Genomic DNA, 17587 nt, shown 5'->3' with positions numbered 1-17587 from the left:
AAGTCCATAACAACAGTTTCAATTTCAACACACAAGAATCTTGGGATTTTGCTTTTTATTCTCATAAATAAGTAAAGAACTATATTTTTTTTTCTTGACAAAACACCGTTGGTTTTTTCTTCAAATAACTAAAACTTTGTGTTTACAAAATACCATTATTTTAATAGTTTTCAACGGTGTTTTGTGAATAAAAAAATAAATAGTTGGTTACCAGTTTATGACATTTAAACCTGTTAAAAATATGATCAGCCAACAACACTAGTATTGGCTACAAGATAGGTGAGAGACTGTTTATGGTAATTAATCCGAAGTTGTTTGTACTTTTTAGTAAAAGTCACAACATCAATCTCCTTTCCAAGAATCTGTTCATGTAGCATTTCTGATTCCTTGTCCGTTTTATTCATACGCTCTGAAGTAAAATCAACAATAATATATGTCACACCCCGAAAACCGAAGGCGGAAACATTTCCGGGGTTGACTCCACGTTGAGTATCAAATCCAATGTACATAGTAAGTAAAGTAAATCAACCATTACATTACATATATGAAAGTTTTACATTTGTTTCAAAAGCAAAAGTTATACATGTGATACATAGTATATATAAACAACGCGAAACGAGTCTTCTACGCATTTCTTCTTCACCAAAAGAGATTGTCGGGTACCTGTCTAATGTGAACCTGAGAATACAAGCGGTTTGAAAATCAGCATAAAGCTGGTGAGTTCATAAGCGGTTTTGTTTTCTGAAAATGTACGAGTTCCTTTAGTTTTCTGAAAACGAGGTTATCCAAGAAAATCCCATATTTTCTTATGTAAAGTTAGTTTCCAAAACCGAAAAGTAAAGTAAACGATGTATAATGAAAACATGGTTGTTCTTGTGAATTGTAGTTCAATTATTTAACTTGTTACACTTTTCTAATTTCGTACTACGATTACTCAGGAAGAACCCCATGTTCTCCTGACTGTGTGTGTCTGTGAACTATTACCAATTCTGATTATGTTCAGTGTCCTCCCCAGGAAAACCCCATGTTTTCCTGACTATGTGTGTATCTTTACAGATTCTGGTTATGGTCAATGTTCTTCCCAGGAAAACCCCATGTTTTCCTGAATGTGTGTATATGTGTATCATTAACGATTCTGGTTATGTTCAGTGTTCTCCCCAGGAAAACCCCATGTTTTCCTGAATGTGTGTATATGTAAGCCTGTCATCCTTGAACGTACATTAGTTTTATTACGTACATAAAACTAATAAATACTCGTAAAGTGTTAATAATCCTGATTGCGAGTCCTTAACCATACTCAGACTAGATACGACTCGGACCAGGGCCAGTATCCTTTTTATGACTTTCGTCACCCTTGAACCTTTCGGTTCGGCTGTAGCTAGCAGCCAGGTGTGGGATTGTCAGTCCCGTATAGATCTATACACTCAAGCCACGCTCTCCTACGTACGGAGATTCTGGTTACAGGGTTAGTCCTCCATTATCTCGTGCCATGGAAGTGTTACGAGGACGTGTCTCCAATCTTTAAGATTCCTCTATACTTTTCGACTAGGAAAGTAGTATTTACGACTAGCTATATTCTACGTACCTGTCCTTTACACTTGAGTCCAGGTGTTTTATTAAGGACATTACACTCGAACCTAGGTGTTATCTAATGATGACTGTCCTTTACGCTCGATCCTAGGTGTATTATTAAGGACGTTACAAATGCTATATGTGTGTTATCTTATGGTGATAGTCCTTTACACTCGATCCTAGGTGTATTATTCAGGACATTACAATTGATTTGTGTGTCATGATGGTATTTATCTTTCACACTCGAACCTACGTGTATTGTTAAGGACATATAGATATTTTATGTTTTCTGATGGTGTCTGACTTTTACACTCAAACCTTAGTGTTTTGTTACAGACATTACAATGGTTTATGTGTTCTATTAGTTTAAGTGTGAACAATCAAATGTGAAGTATACATTATAACAGTGTATAATAAGAATTGAAAATCGGGTTAAAACAAACAACTCTGCAAGTCAAAAATAGTTTGTTAAAAAGGTTTTCAATTCTTAAAAATATACAAATATGAAACCATTTAACTGAAATCGTAAATTTAAGTACAAGATATTCTTGTACTTTTGCTTGTATTCCCCCCTGAAAACATTGAAAAACCATTGAAAAAGGGTAGGGGTATGAACTCACCGGACGCGGAAGTGTGTCGGTTTCGGATGCTAAACGTCGAATCGAGGCCTGATAACACGTGAGGTTCCTATGTAAAATGAAATGTGATACAAATATATCTAATTAGATTCACAAACTCTAATTAGATATGAACTTACACTCCAACGAACGGGAATTGAAGCGAGGGACTTGGGATTTGAGTTTACTCCCCAAGAGTAAACTCCCTAATGAAGTTTACGACCTAAACACATAACCACATGAGTTCACGGCTGTGAACTCATGTCCGGGTGTTTTATGGTGCTTAATGGGTCATAAATGGCCAATACCACTTGGGAATGCTTGGAATAATTTTACCTAAGGCTTGGAATGAGTTAAAATCACTAAATACATCACTTAAGGGAGTTTACGGCGTTGGCATGGGGCCTATGGATGTAAACTATCATATTCCCTTGAATATATGTTTTTAAGGTCCCAAAGTTAATCACATGTGATTCTAAAAATTCCTACAAGCCTTGAAATGATTTTTGGACACAAAATGACATGTTTTTAGGAGTTTACGGCCATGGAGCACCTTCTATGGCCATAAACTCTCAAATGAAGAGTTTTGATGTGTTTAAGGTCCTTAAACTATTTTTGGTTGGTTCTATGATTTATTCTAAGGCTTTTGGTGGTGTTGGATGGCTTTCTAACACCTTGAAAATGAGTTTATACCCATTATTGAGGAGTTTACGGCCCAAGCACATGCCTTGGCCATAAACTCATACAAACCCCTCAAAATTTATGTCTAAGGTGTTCTAGGTCCATAACCAATATTCTAAAAGTCATATCTAAGTCTTGTTTGAGCCATGGAAGGGTTTAAGGGCTTAAAAACCCTTTAAATATGGGTTTACGGCCTAAGCACCATTTTGGGCTGTAAACTCATATATAAGTCTCTAAATCATGGTTTGAGGCATTCTAATTCCATTTCATAAAGTCATTTAGCCATATTCAAGGTCTAATTGTGGTTTGGAAGGGTTTTGTTGCTCCAAAAACCCCATTTATATGAGTTTATGGCCTAGGACTGTTCTAGGGCCATAAACTCATGGTAATGGTCCTAATCCATGGTTTAGACTCGAATTTGAAGGCTAGAAAGGTTGCATAACAAATTAGGGAAGGTACCTTGAAGATTTGAGACCTTAAACTTGAGATTTGGACCTTTAAATCTAGTTTGAGGAGAGAGGTTGGAGTGAAAGTTGTAGAATGGAGCAAAAGCTTCAAAATGAAGACTTGGATCACTTTAAATTGTGTCCAAGTTTAGGACACTGTAGAATTCTACCCGATACCGGCGTTAGACGGGGCTTTTGGTCGCACCCGGCCAATTTGCCGTAACCCGATATGGTTGATTCTAGAAATGTTCTGATCATTAATATGAGATGTTAGAATGAGTTCTTAGGGTATTAAGACACTCATTAAGTCATAAAATAAAATATATATATTAATGACTTAATAAAATGCCGGAATCGGAAACGAAATCGGAAACGACGATTGGATGATCGGAACGAGTCGCGAGTAGGGTTACATTTAGGGATATGAATTTCGGGTTGTTACAATCTTAAATATTACTAAAAGAGAAACCTTATGACATCATCTTAAATAATCTGGACCATTGATTGTATTTCAATCTTATTTTTTCCACCTTTAGATCAAATTGCTGACATCATCTTCCTCATATGGAATGTATTTAATTCCAATAAATGCTTTCCAATCATCAATCAATAACTTACATTCGTTGAAATGGAATGTATTTAATTCCAATAAAAGCTTTCCATATTTTACATCTTGAATTTTCAGTTATGAAGATTTTAATATGATCAATTTTAAAAACATATTACTAACAAATCATTTCAATCAAAGCCTTAATATCAACCATTAATATAAATCCGTTTATATTAGTAAACCATTAATATAAAATCTTTTTTTATTAGGAAATTATTAATACCGAAAAATCATATTCAAATTATCACATACATATACGATTAATCATTGAATCCGCGACTCACATTTATTTTCAATCGTTTCGTTCTTTAAATCTTCTCCTACAACATCGTTAATATTGCTTATAACTTCCATCATCATTCTCTGCTATAAACATTCGCTCTTGTGCCCTAGAAGGTCAGTACCTTCTTTCGCTTTTTAGAGTTTTTTAAATTATTTTTTTGTTCCTATATCAAATATATGTATTTATATATTTCGATTTTCTTTGTCACAAATTAAATGAAATCAGTTAACTATTTTTCTGAAACTTTTCAAATAAACATGAAAAAATATTAGGTACCTTTAACAAAACAAAAATTAATTATCTTGGGAACTGACATTAATTACGAAAAGTTACTTTTATATATTAGAGATGATTATGATTTTTTTTTTAATTTTTATGTCATAAGAATCCGGTTAATTTTGGCATGATTTTAAAATATCATTGAAATTATTATGTTTTTGTATATCATATCAACCTACTTTTTTTTATCTTTGTATAGTTACAATAAAATTTATTAATTTATACAACAAATATAGATATTTCAAATTTTGTAATATTCTTATACCTTACAAAATACAACTCCCTCCAAAATAAATTTTCGCCAGTAATTTCATTCATAATTTCAACAAATTTAAATTTGTGTTTTCTTTATATAAATTTTTTTAATGATCCTGATTTTTTTTTCTCCAAAAGTATATCAAATATTTACGTCTTAGATAATGCTACCGTATTATAATTATTATTTTTCCAAAAGTATATCCGTTTAATGAGGAATTTGATATAATAAAGGAAGTGAATGTTAATTAAAATGAGATATATATTTCATAATTATTACATGTGTTTATTAAAAAAATTAATATCAAGGTGTAAACATTAAATTGAATAGACTGAAAAAAAAACACTATTAAAGCAGTCAATCTTGAATAGACTGAAAAAAAAACACTATTAAAGCAGTCAATCTTGAAAATAACATAGTTATGAAAAATTATAAATTAAGATAAAAATTATAAGATATTAGGAGATTTGTAAAAAGTATATTTAGTAAAAGCGTTACGGTTATTAGAAAAAATAAGACCGTTAAGATTAGTGAAAATACAATATATAAACTAAATCATCGCAATAGTAATGAAATGTCATTATTTGATATTTCATATAATTGAAAGATATATCAAATTACATTGATGATATACTAAAATTATTCAAAGTTGCGCCAAAAACTAATGCAAAGTTCTTGCGATCACCAAATAAATAAGAACAAACATAAAAGCTAGCATTTATATTTATAATCAATCAATTTAAAATAAACCAATCATGATTTAGAAAAGAATCTACATTGATGATATACTAAAATTAAATCTATATAACATTTAACATTTTATAAATTATATTACATCACTTTATTTGAATAAATGAAATAGTTGTCAATATTTAATGCAATAGAAAAAACGGTATATTGGTTGTCAATATATGTTTAAATTAGGTAACATTATTATGCAAGGAACGTCTAATTAAAATGCTTATAAATATATAAATATCATAACTATATGAGACGAGGAAAGTTGTTCAACTAATAAAACAAAAAATGATGTCTACAAAGAGATCTTTTAATGATTATATATATTTATCGTTTTCAATGTATTTTCTACACATTTCAATAACACCAATAACCATATATTTTTTTTATAATCATTATACAATATCTATAAATGATTATATGTTTTTTTATAAGTTTCTCGCGTTTAACGCGGGCTATAATCTAGTATATCATCATATTAATTCCCAAAAATGAAAAATAATCAATTTTAAAGAAAATATACCTTGTAGCTTGTTTAGCAAGGAACCTGATGAGTAACATTGAAGGAGTTGGGTTTTTTTTTCTTGAACTCATGTAACTTTTCTTGAGCAGATGCTAATTCCATTGTTCATATGATCATACGCTGTAACTGTTGTATTAGTGTCTAAGTCCATAACTATTTTGGTATGTACTTGACCCGATGGTGCATGGTCCTTTTGGGTTGCCTTCACCAAAGCAACTTGATATGATGAATTATGGAGAGAAAGGATTAAATATGATTTATTAATATATTATGAGAATAATATATTAAAGGAGAAATGATATTGTTTAATTAATATTAGTCAATAATTAATTGATAATTAGTTTTGTGACTAAAAGAGATTAATTAAACTTAAGGGACTGGAATTGTAATTATAAGATAATTGCAATTTGGGCCATGGATTGCCTTATATTAAGGAGTGGACGAATTCTCTGGGGAAACCCATAAGTAAATCGTTCAAGGCCTTAATTAAAGGAGTCTATGGGTTGCTTAGGGCTTAAGCATCCAAATTAGGGTTTCCTTGTTAGATAACCTTAATAGCCTCACTATATATAGATCCCTAAAGGACCAAAAACATGGACAAGAACCTTCTTGTGTTTGTAGACGTTTTTGGGCAGCCTCCATCCTCTCTCCTCTTCATCCTCTTGCTTATGGTGTTTGTGAACCATTAGAGGAGTGACAATTGTGACTCTAAGCTTTCTAAAGTAAATACAAGGAGGAATTGGGATTGTTATTGCTACACAACAATGAAGGTATGATCTAAACCCTAATTATATGTTAATATGATTACTTGTATGCTAGAATTAGGGTTTATAGTCTTGGATAACTTGCATGTACAATAGAGAAACCTAGATCCAAGCATTAGGGTTTGTATGAGCACATAGGATGTTCTTATGACCAAAACCCATCTGTGGTATCAGAGCCTAGATTGGTTTCTATTGTATTGATGCTTTGTATGTTGAAAAAATTAGATTTTGTGTTTCTGGGGGCTGAACTCGCCGAGGTTTCTAGATGAACTCGACGAGTCCATTCCTGACTCAACGAGTCGGCTGGTCAGTTAGAGGGAAAACCGAGATTTCTTGTTGTTTTTGCTTGAGGATAGTTACCTTATCATATTAGATCAATATAAATCCGATTTTATGATATATTTGACTATATTCTTGATCTAATTGAAGATATTTATCAATTAATAAAATATTTGTTTCCTTATGTGATAATTGATTAATTATTTTGATTAAATTGGTAAATTGTTTTGCAAGAAATCATTAAATAAATCAAATATGGATAATTATGTGATTAAATGTTAATTTAGATTATTTGTTATTTGATCCTTGTGTTATGAAATGTTTCATATTTTTCCCTTTAGGTTTTATAGTTTAAATTTGACCTCAAAAGTTTTGTTGTTTTGAAATTTAAATAGTTGAAACCCTAATGTTTTGAAAAAGGTTTCAAAACTTGCCCTCAAGTTTTGGAATTTAAATTTTGATTAATTGTTTAATTTTGATGTATATTTAAATTCTAAACCCTAGTGTTTTGAAATGGTTCAAAACTTGCCCTCAAGTTTTGGAATTTAAAAGTTGATTAAAAGTTTAATTAGGAATGTTAAATTCTAAAACCCTAGTATTGTTTTGAAAAAATCAAATCACACCCTTATGGCTTTATTAATTAATTAAGGTGTATAATTAAAAGAGGTTTAATAGATCCATAATGTTTTTGGTTTAAAATTTAATTGAATTAAAAGTATAATTTTTAAATTTGACCACCTATATTTTAAAAGTGTAAAATACACCATATACTATATATATATATATATATATATATATATATATATATATATATATATATATATATATATATATATATATATATATATATATATATATATAACATTAAAAGTCTAACATTATATATATGTATGAGTAAAAGTCAGTCTTACCGTTAGTAGGCCTCATTCACGAAGTTGGTCTATAAGGGGTGTTTAAGGAAATTGCCTATAAAATGACGATTGAATGGGTATCCACTCTTACCCACCGCACTCTTGACTAGTGGAGGGTCGTTAGCCGAACGGGTAGCATAAGACGAAGCCTTCCATTATAAGTATAATGAAGTATAAAATTAACTAAATATTTTTTTTAAATTCCCAATCTTAGTTACTTAAGCAAAAGTGAATTGATGGAATTCCATGAAATTACACTTTGTGCCCTTGCGAAGAGGTTAGTGGAGCGTTTGTGGTTTACCGGCACACTAAATGGTTCTAAGCAAAGGTAGCAAAGGGTGACTCAATGTTTGTCATAGTTCGGTGGAGTGTGTGTGGTTTACCGGCACATCGAATAGGTGACTGTAACATGTAGGGGGCACCATGTAGTTTGCATGGTTATTCACACCCGCTTTGTGATCCTCGGCATCCTAGTCACAAACAAGAGGGGCATATCGAGATTTAAACATGCCATTGAAATGTTCAACGAATCTCATAAGATCTAGGAGTTTTCATATATTTAAAACTTAAATTTCTTTTTCGTTTTTCATGGTGGAAATTAGTGAATCGTCATTCACTTACCTTCAAATGTTCTGCAATTTGGGTTACGGCATCCCTCTCCCGATTTGTAGAATATTGTGTTGGGTCCTAGCCTTGGTATCTCATTTGGGTGAGTTACTAAGGACTCAATCAATCAACTAACTTGAATTCGTTTTCTCCCGTTTTGTAGATGTCAAAGTTCGACAACTATGGTCTTCCCAAATCCCGTGGAACAAGCTTTCCACATGAAGATGATATTCCACGATTCGATCGAGGAACAAGAAATCATGCTTCACTTCCTCCACCTCCTCCAATTATTCTCCCTAATCCACAAGTTCAAAGGCTTGAAAAGTTCAAGATCGCTCAAGCCCTTTTGGCAAGTAAACATAAAGAAGGAAAGCCGGTGTGTGCACACGTCCTAGGGATGAAGTCACACATTGATAGGTTAAGAATGTTGGGTTCCGTTGTCTGTGAGGAAATGGTTGTTGATTGGGTTCTTCAGTCACTTCCTAACTCATATAGTGAGTTCGTAAGAGAGTACTATATGATGAACCGCGACGTGTGTGCTTATTGCTGCTGAATCAGCAATGGTATGGATATGGACAATGGCAACGAAAGACATGCTATGATCGAAAAGTTTGATCATAAGAGAAAGGCAATGTCTGAAGTAGTTCCATGTCATGTTCCAAAAGAGTCAATTTGCTTTTATTGCCAAGAGAAAGGCCATTGGAGACATAGCTGCCCCATTTACCTAAGAGATCTAAGAGATGGGAGAGTCGAAACGTATGGCTCTAATATAGGTAAAATCCATTAACTAACTCTTTTAAGCTTATATTCTAGATTCTTAATACATAATGTGATAAGATTACAATTGATGTTTTGTAGGATCGAAGAAAAGAAAGGAAGCTTAAGGGAAGAAGTGAGCAGAATCTAACCGTGAAGGAATGGATTTCGATCGCATTTCTCGAAGATTAGATTCTTGAGCTACTACTTAGAGTTAGAATTAGATTTCTAAGCAAGATGTATTAACATAGTTTTTCAATGAATTGCATTGTAAGGAAAAAAAATTTCCGCAATAAAATAAATTTTGATTTTATATTATTTATTTATCCTTGCAATGGCGTATATGAAAAATTGATGTTTGAATGTTTCTATTATTAGAAATAATGGATTTGGCTCTTATTATGTTATCTATGGAAAGTCGAGAGTTTACCAAATAAGGAGAGTTTCTCATCACCCAAGTTTCAATTGGACAGAAACTTGGAATCATGCAACTTGGTTGCACGATGAATGAGAAATTTCATATTTTGGAAATGAGACTAATTCATTGAAAAAGTGTCAAGTGAAGGACTAGGAGATCGAGCACACAAAGTTGCGTGTTGATCAAGTCCACCATAAGAGTAACAATGATATTCGTCATGATTTACTAAAGGTTTAGTAAATATGATTATACTTACTAGATTAAGTGTAATTATGAATTGATTGAAAAAGTTTAAATCAATAGCAGAACGAATAAGAAGAATCAAGTAGGAAGAAAGATAAAAGTTTCTCCATTCTAAGAAGAAGGGAGAGTAGCTTTTATGCTTTATGATAAGTCTTAATGATTAAGAACCATATCTCAATTGATCCTCTAAGTGAGTCTTAGTACAATTGTATGTCTAAGAATAGGAATCAAGGATTGAAGAAATGGTTAAATCAAGAAGTCAATCATACTTCGTTCCAAAACAAGTCTTAGAGTTAAGATTGTGACATTGAGTGATAAGTGTTAAGAAGGTTTATAGCATTCATTAAATATGGAAAAGTTGTGATGTCTTGGATAAGACAAAGACCAACTAGGACCAATTTATGAAATGTTTTGATAAAAACTACACTAACTCTTGAATATTTGTTTGTCAAGAAATGGTTATTGACAAGAGAATCTTATATGTCAAGGAGTCAGTGGGAGTCCTAATGGTCTTGAAAGGGTTCAAGAACAAATCAAATAAACCTTATCGATCATCACTAGCACACGAGTTGAGGTTTACAACCTATCGTGTTGACATTATTTTATTTCTGTGCTTTTCCAATTGAGTTAATTATGCATGTGAGTTCTATGAGTTCTCATTTTGAACGCATAAAAGGCAAGGCACCTTAATTAATGAAAGGTACATTGATAGGAAATGGTGAGCTGCTTAACTACTTGGAAGACATGGTAGGCAGCTGTGCTACCATAAGGCAAGAAATCGAGATTAAGAAAGTTCGATCCATATGAGTTTGAATTTGTCGTAAACTTTGGTTTTGACAAATTCACATGGAGAGGAACAAATTAAGTGTCATAAGATTTCCTCCTTCATGAAAATGATTGTGAGGAAATGCTTTCACTAAGAAAGATTTTAAAAGGATAGTGATTGTAAAATTGCATTCTCGAATTCGATTATGGTTACGGTATCCCTTTCGATGATTTGAATTGTGAGGTTTGGCAATTAGTCTTAATTGTTTAGACACACATATGAACTATCTAAGGCAAAAGTGTATAAGTTCAAGAAGCATTGATAAAAGATTATCAAAGCACTAAGTATTAGAAACATGAACTTAAGAAATTCAATAAGTATTGTTTTTCTGAAAGTTAAGTTGTTTCTGAATACATGTCGAAGCTAGTGGGAGCATAAGTGTTATGTTTATAATAATCATCATGATAGTGGGAGCATAAATGTTTTTATTGTATGATTATTAAGGCACGTATTGCAAGTTGGCAACATTAATTATAGAAAACAAGAGTTATACCTTGCAAAGTCGTAAGGTTTGTAAAGTTGTTTTGCTATAATTAAGGGAGAGAATATTATGCTTCATTTCAAATCTAAAGGATTAGGTTGAGAAATGTTAATAAATTTAGCCAATGGTACATAGTGTGCTCTTAAAAGTTCGATTATGATTACGACATTCCTCTTCACAATTTGAATTTTGAGAACATAGCAAATAAAACATTATGCGTCGTGTCCCATACGCTTCGGGTATAGGATCGATTGCAAATGCTTTAATGTTTGACCATTCAAAAATTTTCCAAATGTCGAGCGCATTTAGAGGGAAAAGGGACTAGAATTGGTTTTGACTAAAATAATTAAACAACTATCAAAGGACAATCCAAAGTTTGATGAGGATTGGTCGCTTGTGAGTAGTTGGAAGCATGATATTGGATGGACCATATCGACATCATTACGAATAGATAAGATTCTATTAAGAATGAGTTGTCATATGGAAAATATGGAAGCGTGTCCATATTGGGAATTGAATATTGAAAATCTATGATTAGATTAGAAACTTTTATGCAAAAGCATGTTCAAAGGAATGTACTTTGAGTGAGAGACATCATATCTAAGGAATTGTATTGTAACAATCTCCGATAGAGGACTTTGTAATATCATTGGCAATAGTCTTTGTGACTTTGGTGCAGTGACATTACGAAAGGATTATTGCATAGAATGTTAGAATCTAGCATATTTTATAAGTAACAAGAATTTGATATTCTCACACTTATGAAAAAGGATTTGGAGTTGTGAAATGAGAATGATTGGAAATGTTTTCAATTTGATCTATTTCACAAAAGTAAGAACCATAGGTAAACATTCTGTGCATGCTAGGAGCATGGGACAAGTGTTGTAATTCAAGTAAGACGTTGATTAACCGAAATGACAAATAATGAGTGATCGATATGGTGATAAATAAAAGGTGTTTTATTTATGCTCAAAGGATTGAGGCCATATGGGATTAGTATTATTCTTGTGTTTCACTTTGCATGTTTTGACTTCCTGAATAATTTAGTTGGTTAAGAACAGTCAAATTATTCAAATGGGCCATAGTCGTTCATATATTGGAAGTAGGTATGAATGAAGACTGTCGTGAATTGGTGTGTGGATTGTCTAAAGAGCATTAGACATAAGCAAATGTTTGTTGCAACGTTCATGAGTGCTTATGAATATGATTTGAGCATTGGATTAAACCCACGCTCACTTGGATCACTCCATGGATTGTATCACGAGTGATTGGTGAAACGATAACATCTTATATTCTTGAAACCGAGATGTGTGAGTTGTGTCTTGCGAATCGGTTGCACATTGATAATATGTAAACGCACTAGTAACTTGGTGTTATAAAACATATTGTTGTGTGTGATTTGGTGAGTAAGTGCAAGCAAGCATTGTATCAAAGTTTATCCGTTCCTTTTATCCAAAGTAGGATAAAAGCGATATCTTTGGGCCCCTCGATGATTTAGTGATGACAAACGTAAATGCTCGGCCGGGCTAAGGCTAATTTGATTTGTTCAATTAGTCAGTCGTCATAAATCGGAATCGAGATATAGTACAAAGAGAATGATTTGAAATCATATCTCATATGATATCTAGAATGGAGGAATATATGATCCCTTATCTAAGGACACGCGTATGTGATATGATCAGAGTTGACAGCGGCTTTGGAAAGCTACGATTGCAGATCGGGATCCGAAGTCATACGCAGAATAGTTGTTAGACTTATCCAAGTGGGAGACTGTTGGATTAGTGTCTAAGTCCATAACTATTTTGGTATGTACTTGACCCGATGGTGCATGGTCCTTTTGGGTTGCCTTCACCAAAGCAACTTGATAGGATGAATTATGGAGAGAAAGCATTAAATATGATTTATTAATATATTATGAGAATAATATATTAAAGGAGAAATCATATTGTTTAATTAATATTAGTCAATAATTAATTGGTAATTAGTTTTGTGACTAAAAGAGATTAATTAAACTTAAGGGACTGAAATTGTAATTATAAGATAATTGCAATTTGGGCCATGGATTGCCTTATATTAAGGAGTGGACGAATTCTATGGGGAAACCCATAAGGAAATCGTTCAAGGCCTTAATTAAAGGAGTCTTTGTGTTGCTTAGGGCTTAAGCATCCAAATTAGGGTTTCCTTGTTAGATAACCCTAATAGCCTCACTATATATAGATCCCTAAAGGACCAAAAACGTGGACAAGAACCTTCTAGGGTTTGTAGACATTTTCGGGCAGCCTCCATCCTCTCTCCTCTTCATCCTCTTGCTTATGGTGTTTGTGAACCATTAGAGGAGTGACAATTGTGACTCTAAGCTTTCTAAAGTCAATACAAGGAGGAATTAGGATTGTTATTGCTACACAACAATCAAGGTATGATCTAAACCCTAATTATATGTTAATATGATTACTTGTATGCTAGAATTAGGGTTTATAGTCTTGGATAACTTGCATGTACAATAGAGAAACCTAGATCCAAGCATTAGGGTTTGTATTAGCACATATGATGTTCTTATGACCAAAACCCATCAGTAACACCACATGAAGTTAAAAAAAAGGAATCGGAATGGAATCTGTTGAAGGAATTGGAATTTGAGGGAATAAAGGAAATGTGTTTGGTTGGTTGGATGGTTGGATGGATGGAATAAAATTCAATAATAAAATTGAATGATTCGTAAGTTTTATTTTTTCTATATTTATTATTTCAATACATGTAATGAGGGTACTTTGGTTTATTTAAAAAAAGAAAGAATGGAACTGATTTCCATTGATTTAGAAAAACAAACATGCAATGATGGAATGGAATATGGAATTCCAGTTGTATGAGTTTTAAGTGCCCTGAAAACTCACTTGGTTTCTTAATTCAGTTATCTGGGGTTCTTTTTCCAAGTTTTCTCCTGCATAACAAACATATCATAAACTCACTCGTATATTATTCAAGGGTATTTTAGATATTTGGTAAATAAATCCACGGTCAAATATTCAATGGATTAGATTATCCACTTCATTTTTTGTTATTTTTACTTTATTTCAACTTTATTCAGGTTACTAGTTTGATAAAAAAGGCTAACACATCAAGTAAGAAACTTACTAGCAAGTTGCAGGGTATCTTTCTTAAGCTCATCTCGTACCTGGTTAAAAAAGACAAATATATATAAGAGAAAGTTACAGGAATTAGCAATGTACTTGATCTTTTTACTAATATAGGCGTTGTTATTCCTCATTATTTGTCCAATATATAAAGATAAAAATAACTGGAAGACTAAATAAAAACATTAAGAATTTAAGAACTTCTGATTAAAAAGATAAAAGTTTGTTGCTTACAATATTCTGAGTTCTTACAGGATCAATTGAAAGCAAGAACTGTTGATAGGCTCCTTGGTCAGATAAAAGTGTCCATAGCTCATCAATACTACACCAATCATATAATGCAAAGATTAAATATACAAAAATTCAAAAAAGAAATAGGAAACTAATGGTTGAAGAATATTAACATGTTTGAAAGGAAGGATACCTTTTGTCTTGCAGATATCTAGCCATGGTATAGGTGATTGAAGCCCATCATAAGTGTATCTTGGATCTTGATAGCCAGTTTGTGCACCTCTTCTATAGGTTCCATTTGGATTGAAAGATAAATTCTGATATGAAGTTGGCCTCACAGGGGTAGAAGCAGTGTTCCCCTTCACATCATTTGGGTTTCCTTTAGTTGTGTCCAAAAATAAAGCAGGTTCCTCTTTAGTTGTTGTGATCTCACCCTTTGGAGGAGCAGACGAGTAAGGGGTTGTAGGGGTCATAGGTTGGAAGTAAGAAGTAGGGGTAATGTTGGGCCCCATAGAGTTGACCATCTTGACCTACTGTTGGCATAGGTGAGTCGACAGGAGAATAAGGTCCATATGGTGCATAACCATAACCATAAACACCCTATAATGAAACCAAAAACAATATACAATGATAAACATGTTTTCAAGTCAAAATATAGACAAAAATCACATAAGGAAACAGGTTCTTACATGAGATAAATCAACTCCATCAGCAAATCAGAAGCATCTGTACCTAAAATTAAGGATAACCACTTGTTTATCAAAGAAACTGTTAACATCAACAACTGAATCATAAAAACCCGTATCCGTACTGTTAAACCTAAAACCCTAAGAACCTGACAATATAAACCAAGATTCAGTGACAAAACTACAACATAGAACATTCTATTTATGTAGTAGACAGACAATTACATATAAAGATCGCATAGAAGCAAGATTTTCGAGAGAAACAAGAAACCCAGTTCAAATCGAGAGAAAACAATAATGAACCGTAAAGAAATTACTAGAAAACAGAGGATACATTGGTGTACGAAGGAGGTGCGAATCTCAAATTTCTTAAGAGTTCTTGGAATTACCTGATACACTTAGGGAGAAAAGGGGTAAGAAGACTGTACGCACACATATTCTGTTGACTTTCATATTAGCTGTTATGAGAGCAAGAGCAATTTTGCATATTCAGAATTATGTTTCACCCCATTAAGTCGTCGTCTTCTTCTTTGATCACAAAAGCCAGAGCAATTCTGCTATGAAGACGATGGCCCTAGGGCTTTTTCTTGCTAATTGGAAGAGGCGGGGGGTTTAATTTTTGGGATCCAATAGGCATGTGAAATCCCGCCTTAAAAACACGTGTTTCATTAAAATTATAAAGCGATACACTTAGATGACACACATTTTATGAAAGGTGCCCTCCGCATTTTTTTTCTTTTCTGGCACTAATTTTAGGGCACGTACAAATGCGTGTCCTCTATCCTTCAAATTTTGCAAAACTGACATTATTTTTTAGGACACACACAAATGCGCATCATCAAAGGGATGTTTTCTAGTAGTGATGGGACCATTTCCAACCTCTTTTGGTTGCTCATATATTTTTTTGGTGGTGGACTATGTGTCAAAATGGGTGGATTCCATGCCACCCGTACTAATGATTCCGAAGTTGTTATGGATTTCCTTAAAGCACATATTTTCTCTCGATTCTGAAAGCTCTCATAAGTGATCATGGGACTCATTTTTGCAACCAAATGCTTGAAGCCGTCTTGAAAAAGTATGGGGTGACTCATAAAGTATCAACAATCTATCACCCTCAAACCAATGGGCAAGCAGAGGTCTCAAATAGGAAAATCAAAGGAATTTTGGTGAAATCATTCAATCCAATCCGCAAAAACTAGAGTATAAAGTTGGATGATGCCTTATGGTCATACCTCCTCAAGACTCCCATTGGTATGTCCCCATATCGGCTAGTATTTGGGAAACCATGTCTCCTTTTGGTTGATCTTGAACACAAAGCATTTTGGGCTTTGAAGAAATTCAACTTGAATGAAGATGAAGCGGGCAACAAGAGGAAGTTGGACATTTAAGAACTGAAGGAGATCAGAAATGATGCGTATGAAAGTGAAATGATTTACAAAGAGAAGACCAAGGCGTATCATGACAAGATGATCTCTCGGAAAACCTTCACAAAGGGTCAAAAAGTGTTGCTTTACCATTCAAGATTCAAGTTGATATCGGGGAAACTAAGATCAAGGTGGGTTGGCCCCTTTGTGGTTACAAATGTCTTTGACCATGGTGTTGTGGAAATCACAAGACAACAAACCGGGAAGACTTTTAAAGTCAATAGGCATAGATAAAAACCATACTACGAGGGATTCCAAGTGAATAACGAAGAGATGGAGGTAGTTGAGAGCCCCACATACCAAGAATAAAGCATATCAGGGGCCAGGTCGAGCAAACGACATTAAAAACGGGCGGCTAACCAGGAGGCAACCCCAGGGTATTTCCGTGTGTTCCTTAATTTACCATTTTCTTAGTTTTATGGTTTCAAGTTGCTTTTCATGTCCTGGTTTAAAAATCATTTTTTGGACAGTTGAGGATTTTCCGGTTGAAATTTGAAAAAAAGTAAAAATCGAGAATTTTGTAGGATTTACAGAAGATTACACGGCTGTATAAACTTTTTCCTGGCATTTACACAGGCCGTGTAATCGACCAGCTCGTGCCTTTCAATTGCACCATTTACACGGCACGTGTAAACTATAACTTACCATTTACACGGCCCGTGTTAATGCAAAAATAGAGCTGTGCGTTTTAAATAACAAAACTCAATTTTATTGCCATTCCACTTGAAAAAACCTACGATTCTCTCTTCCCTACTGTCTCCTTCGAATACCCTCGCAAAAACAATCCATCTTCCTCAATTTTACTCCATATTTTAAGCTCCAATGT

At 33.3% G+C, this 17587-nt stretch overlaps 1 pseudogene; it reads right to left on the bottom strand.

Moving 5' to 3' along the window:
- Positions 1-245: 245 nt before the first annotated feature.
- LOC111919107 (vacuolar protein-sorting-associated protein 37 homolog 1-like) lies at positions 246-14870 on the bottom strand (annotated as a pseudogene).
- Between the last annotated feature and the right edge of the window lie 2717 nt (positions 14871-17587).

Source organism: Lactuca sativa, chromosome 7 (assembly GCF_002870075.4).
Source record: "Lactuca sativa cultivar Salinas chromosome 7, Lsat_Salinas_v11, whole genome shotgun sequence".
In the NCBI taxonomy this organism is placed as follows: Eukaryota; Viridiplantae; Streptophyta; class Magnoliopsida; order Asterales; family Asteraceae; genus Lactuca; species Lactuca sativa.
The sequence above is the reverse complement of the archived record's forward strand: the minus strand, read 5'-3'. Positions and strand labels throughout refer to the sequence as shown.